The sequence below is a fragment of the Dryobates pubescens genome, chromosome 14 (assembly GCF_014839835.1).
Source record: "Dryobates pubescens isolate bDryPub1 chromosome 14, bDryPub1.pri, whole genome shotgun sequence".
Taxonomy (NCBI): Eukaryota; Metazoa; Chordata; class Aves; order Piciformes; family Picidae; genus Dryobates; species Dryobates pubescens.
In genome coordinates this window covers 4,145,587-4,152,292 of record NC_071625.1, presented here as the reverse complement: position 1 = coordinate 4,152,292, position 6,706 = coordinate 4,145,587, and the positions used below count along the sequence as shown (strand labels likewise).

At 67.0% G+C, this 6,706-nt stretch overlaps 1 non-coding gene across 1 annotated transcript; it reads left to right on the top strand.

Annotated features, from left to right (window-relative positions):
- Window positions 1–4,073: 4,073 nt before the first annotated feature.
- Window positions 4,074–4,146, top strand: TRNAR-CCG (transfer RNA arginine (anticodon CCG)). Its single transcript has one exon. It is a non-coding gene; the product is annotated as a tRNA-Arg (tRNA).
- Window positions 4,147–6,706: the final 2,560 nt, after the last annotated feature.

Here is a 6,706-nt window from a genome sequence, read left to right as displayed (position 1 = left end):
TCTCACTCCCAGACCCTCCAGGCTCGCCCCACGCCCCTTTCAGACCCCCCTATTTCCCGCACATCTCCTTCCCAGACCCGCCCTGGGCGCCCCCAGACCCCTCGGACCCCCTCCCAGACTCCCTCAGACCCCCCTCAGACCCCCTCATGCCCCCATCTCACCCCCACGCTCGCTCCCGCGCTGCCGGAGGCTGCCCCGGTCGCACCGGAAGTGACGCGTGGAGCGCCGCCACCCCGCGCGGCCTCTCTGCGCCGCTACCAGCGAGACTTTGGTCCTCCAGTGGAGGACTGGGTCGCTCGCAGGGCGTTACGCAGCCTGTAGCGGCCCTACGGAGCCCCAGGGTAGCTCCCTGTAGCGGCTTTGGGAGTCGGGAACCACCCCCGCAGGGGTCGCAGCCTGTAGGGAGTGGATTCTGAGGCCTGCAGGGGCTGCAGGTCCCCAGGCTGCCCCCCCGCCGGGGCCTGGCTAGGGCAGAGAGGATTCGGGGCTGGATCTTGTACCCCATGGGATCCTATAGCTCTGTGGGTTCCTATAGATCTATAGGGCTTCTACAGCTCTATGGGGCTCAAAGAGCTCTGTAGGGTTAGTGCACCCCCTGAGGCTCCTGTAGTCCTGTATGGGTCTGTACCCCATGGGGCTCCTACAGACTGTACCCCATAGGGCTCCTACAGACCTGGATGGGTCTGTACCCATAGGGCTCCTACAGACCTGGATGGGTCTGTACCCATAGGGCTCCTACAGACCTGGATGGGTCTGTACCCCATAGGGCTCCTACAGACCTGGATAGGTCTGTACCCCATAGAGCTCCTACAGACCTGGATGGGTCTGTACCCATAGGGCTCCTACAGACCTGGATGGGTCTGTACCCCATAGAGCTCCTACAGACCTGGATGGGTCTGTACCCCATGGGCCTCCTACAGACCTGGATGGGTCTGTACCCCATAGGGCTCCTACAGACCTGGATGGGTCTGTACCCCATAGGGCTTCTACAGACCTGGATGGGTCTGTACCCCATAGGGCTCCTACAGACCTGGATGGGTCTATACCCCATGGGCCTCCTACAGACCTGTAGGGGTCTATACCCCATAGAGCTCCTATAAACCTATAGGTTTCCCTCACCCTATGTGCTCCTATGGCTCTATGCAGCTCCTATAGACCTATAGGGATCCTGCCCCCCATGGGGCTCCTATAGCTCTATAAGGTCCTGCACCCTCTAGCGAGCCCTACAGACCCCCAGAGCCATTCCCTGGGTGACACTGGGGTGTTGGAGATGACAGCAGGGTGTTGGGACAGGTGGCAGCGGCTGGCAGTGCCCCCCGGAGGCATCTCCTCACCCCCACTGCCTGTAATTAGAAAATGCCTTTAATTGAGTCTTTAATTGGTCACTGGGTCCCTCCAAGGGTCCCTGGGTCACTCTGTGGGCCCACAGGTCACTTGTGGGTCACTCCATCGGTGCGTGGCTGGTTCCAAGGGTGATCAGTAGGTCCCTCCATGGCTCAGTAGGTCCATGAGTCCCTCTGTGGGTCCCTCCACGGGTCCCTCATGTCCATGTCCCCACCATGGGTGTCAGTGGGGCAGGCTGAGTCCATTGTCCCCTCCATGGGCCGTTCCCTGTCCCCCGTGGGTGTCAGTGGGGCAGGGCGTGTCCGTGGGTCACTCCAAGCGGGTTACTCCCTGTGTGCCACTCCGTGGGTCGCTCCAGGTCCCCCCGTGGGTGTCAGTGGGGCAGGGCCCCTTCAGCCAGTGCCAGCCCCACCATTCCCCCCCAGCCCCCCAGCAGCCCCAGGCTCTGCAGCCCCAGCAGCACCCACGGAGATCCTGCCTCTGACGCCACCATGGCTGGCACCTGGGGACAGGAGGAACACCTGTGTCACTCACTGCCATCTCCCATGTCACCTATGCCCCCCCATGTCACTGTGAGCCACCTCATGCCACCCTATGTCAACCTGTGGTCCCTGGGCCCCCCCACCCCGTGCCACCCACGTCCCCATATCCCCAGGTTACCTCATGTCCATCATGTCCCCAAGCCACCCCATGTCCCATGCCCCTCTGTATCCCACGATGTCCCCATGTCCTAATTCTCTCCTTGATGTCCCAGTGTCCCCAGGATGTGCCCATGTCACCCCGTGTCTCACAGTCTCCATGATGTCCCCACGACGTGCCCAGTGTCCCCAGGTTCTCACCGTCCCCGCGGTGCCCCCGCGGTGCCCCCGCGCCCCCTCACCATGTCTGCCAGGGCGAGGTGCAGCAGCAGTCCGGTGATGCTGGCACCGAGCCAGTCGCGGGCGGGGCCGGTGACGCCCAGCGCCAGCCCCAGGTAGAGCCCAGGCAGCACCGGCAGCGACCAGCAGCACACCAGGGCCAGCACCCGCCGGGAGCCCAGCCCCGACTGCGACAGCACCGACACCGAGCCTGCGGGGACACCGGCACAGAGCGCGATCAGCCCACCCGCACACCGGGGACACCGGCACAGAGAGTGCTCAGCCCACCGGCACACCGGGGACACCGGCACAGAGCGCGCTCAGCCCACCCGCACACCGGGGACACCGGCACAGAGCGCGCTCAGCCCACCCGCACACCGGGGACACCGGCACAGAGAGCGCTCAGCCCACCGGCACACCGGGGACACCGGCACAGAGCGCGCTCAGCCCACCGGCACACCGGGGACACCGGCACAGAGCGCGCTCAGCCCACCGGCACACCGGGGACACCGGCACAGAGGGCGCTCAGCCCACCCGCACACCGGGGACACCGGCACAGAGGGCGCTCAGCCCACCGGCACACCGGGGACACCGGCACAGAGCGCGCTCAGCCCACCGGCACACCGGGGACACCGGCACAGAGCGCGCTCAGCCCACCCGCACACCGGGGACACCGGCACAGAGCGCGCTCAGCCCACCGGCACACCGGGGACACCGGCACAGAGCGCGCTCAGCCCACCGGCACACCGGGGACACCGGCACAGAGGGCGCTCAGCCCACCCGCACACCGGGGACACCAGGGACAGTGGGCACTCAGCTCAGTCACACCGGGGACACCAGGGACGGTGGGCACTCAGCTCAGTCACACCAGGGACACCAGGGACGGTGGGCACTCAGCTCAGTCACACCAGGGACACCAGGGACGGTGGGCACTCAGCTCAGTCACACCAGGGACACCAGGGACACCCAGTCAGCTCCCAGTGGCACCAGTAACACCCAGTGACCTCCACCCACGACCCTCCCACACCTCCTAACCCCCCTCTGGCCCCACTCCACACCCCCAGTGCCCCCTCCAGCACCTACCCATGGCGTGGGGCAGGCCATGGCAGAGCAGAGCCAGCCCAGTGCTGGCCCCACTGCGCCACGAGTGGGCGAAGGCAGCCCCCAGTGCCAGCCCATCGGCCAGGTTGTGCGCGGCGCCCCCCACCGTCATGGTCCAGGGCACACCTGGGGGGGGAAATCACCCAAAGGTCACGTGTGGGACACCCACGAGCTCACACTGGCACCTACGGGCTCTCACAGGCACCCGTGGCTACCTATGGGCACCCACAGGGCACCCCCTGGCACCCACAAGTCACTCACAGGTACCCACAGGGTACCCACGGACACTGATGGAGCACCCAGCACCACCCATGGGCCACCCAGGATCAGCCAGTGTCACCCACAGTCACCCACGGGGCACACAGAGACACCCACGGGGCACACAGTGCCACCCACACAGCACTCAGTGCCACCCACACAGCACTCAGTGCCACCCGGTGCCACCCGCAGAGCACCCACGCCACGCAGTGCCACCCAGCGTCACCCACAGACACCCACGGGGCACCCAAGGATCATCTCCAGTATGCCTCAGTGCCCCCCAGTGTCCCCCAGGCTCACCCCCAGGCTCACCCCCAGGCTCACCCAACACCCTCCGGTACCCCTCACGATGCCCCCCCCCGTACCCCATTTCCCCCCAGTACCCTCCAGTCCCCCCATTACCCCCCAGAATCCCCCCCCCAAGTATCTCCCGGTGCCCCCCAGCCCCCCGCAGAGCCCCGGGCCAGTCCCTCCCAGTGCCCCCCAGTGCCCCCAGTGGGTGCCCGCCGCGGCGGCCCAGTGGCCTAATGGACAAGGCATCAGCCTCCGGAGCTGGGGATTGTGGGTTCGAGTCCCACCTGGGTCGGGTCCCTTTTACCGGGGGAGGGCATTTGGGGGGCAGCAGGCGGGCTTGGGGGGGGACCCGGGGTTCCCTTGGGGCACGAGGGCGGCATGGGGGGGGCACCCTCACCTCTGCTCTGCAGCACTGGGGAGCTGGGGGGGGTCTCAGCTTCTTCTGCCTTAACCTGGGGGGAGGAAATACGGAGCTGCCCCACAGCACCCCAGTGCCCTGCCCCACTGCTCCCACTGCTCCCAGTGCCCTGCCCCACACCATCCCACTGCTCCCAGCTCCTGCCCCACACCACCCCGCTGCTCCCAGCTGCTGCCCCACACCACCCTGCTGCTCCCAGTGCCCTGCCCCACACCACCCCGCTGCTCCCAGTGCCCTGCCCCACACCACCCCGCTGCTCCCAGTGCCCTGCCCCACTGCTCCCAGCTGCTGCCCCACCCCAGCCCGCTGCTGGCAGCTCCTGCCCCGGGGCTGCGGGTGCCCTGCCCCGGGGCTGCGGGTGCCCTGCCCCACGCCTGCCCCTCGCTCCCGGTACGCACCAGCTCGATGCTGGATCCGGCCGGCTGCTGCTGCAGCTCCCCCTGGCCGTGCTGCTGCCCCACGGGGGTGGTGCTCGGCGGGGGGCCCTAAACTCACAACTGGTCACGGACCGCTCCATCCCCCCCACCTGTGCCCCCCCGTTGCTCCCAGGACCCCCTCCCCCAAGTACCACTCACAACCCCCCTGGTCCTCCCATAACCCTCCCCCCCAGTGCCCCCATTAGCCCCCAAACCCTTTCCCAGTCCATAACCTCCCGAGTTCCCCCCATTCCTCCCCCACAGCCCCTCCCGGTGCCCGTAGCCCCCTCCCAGTACCCCTCATAACCACCCTCAGTGCCACCCAGTGCCCTCCAGTGCCTCCCAGTTCCCCCCAGCCCCCCTAACGCCTCCCATTCCCCCCAGACTCCTCCAGTCCCTCCCAGTCCCCCTCATAAGCCCCCCCAGTGCCTCCCAGTCCTCACCTGTGGGTGAGGCAGGAGGATCCTCAGCAGCTTCTCCAGCAGAAAGGCAGCAAAGAGCCCCCCCAGGACCCCCAGCAGCGGCCAGGGCAGCGCCTGGGCCCCCTCGGACACCTCTGGGGGGCTCGGGGACGCTGTGGAGAGGGTTGGGGACAGCACCGTGGGGGCTGGGGACACTTCTGAGGTGGTTTGGGACACTTCACCTCCATGGCTGTGGGACCCCAGGAGCTGGGGGGATAAGAAAAAGGGAGGGGGGGTGTCACATCGTGTCATCCCCTTGTCCTCTCGTGCCTCTCCATGTCCCTATTGTCCCCCCATGTCCCCCACATTGTCCCCAGAACCCTCTTGAGCCCTCATGTCCCCCATTGTCCCCAGCGTCCCCACGATGTCCCTCTCACCCCCAGGGTCCTCACTGTCCCCTTAATGTCCCCATGATCTCCCCATTGTACTCATGCCCCCCCTACTGGCCCCATTGTCCCCGAGATGTCCCAATGTCCACAGCGTCCCCAGGATGTCCCCAACACACACCCCCCCCCCGCATTGTTCTGGTGTTCTCTTGTTCCCACGACATCTCCACGTCCCCACCGTGCACATGATGTCCTCATTGCCCCCACGATGTCCCCAACATCCCCCTGATGTGTCCCCAGACCTGCGGCAGGAGGTGCAGCAGCAGGTCCCCAGGCCCCCCTGCCCCCAACGCCCGCCCTGAGCCCCCCGATGTCGCCAGACCTGCGGCAGGAGGTGCAGCAGCAGGTCCCCAGGTCCCCCTGCCCCCAACGCCCGCCCTGAGCCCCCCGATGTCCCCAGACCTGCGGCAGGAGGTGCAGCAGCAGGTCCCCAGGTCCCCCTGCCCCTAACGCCCGCCCTGAGCCCCCCGATGTCGCCAGACCTGCGGCAGGAGGTGCAGCAGGGCGTCGCCGCTGAGGGTCCCCGCGGCCAGCCCCAGCAGCAGGGGGTGCAGCCAGCGCTGGGCGCGGTGACAGAGGGGACAGCGCAGCAGGGCCACCGCCAGAAGGGGGCACAGGGCCAGCGCCAGCCCTGCCGCCGAGCCCAGCACGTACCCTGGGGGGACACACACCAGGGGACGCTGGCACCTGGCAGGGGGCACAGGCAGCGCGGCCTCACCCCCGAGGGCGGGAGGTGGCGTCGAGCTCGTGGGACAGCAGGACGCTGCCACCATCCCTGTCCTTGTCCCCAGGGGTGAAGGATGGCATCCCACTGTCCCCATCCCTGTCTGTCCCCGCGGCTCCATGTCCCTGTCCCCATTCCTGTCCCGGTGCTTATCCTTTTCCCTGTCCCTATTCCCATCCCCGTGTCTCCATGTCCCTGTCCCCATCCCTGCCTCTGTCCTTGTCCTTCTCCCTGTCCCTATTCCCATCCCCACGTCCCTGTCTCCATCCCTGCCTCTGTCCTTGTCCTTCTCCCTGTCCCTATTCCCATCCCCGTGTCTCCATGTCCCTGTCCCCATCCTCGTCTCTGTCCTTGTCCTTCTCCCTGTCCCTATTCCCATCCCCACGTCCCTGTCTCCATCGCTATCCCTGTCTCCAAGTCCTAATGTCCCTGTCCCCCTCCTTGTCC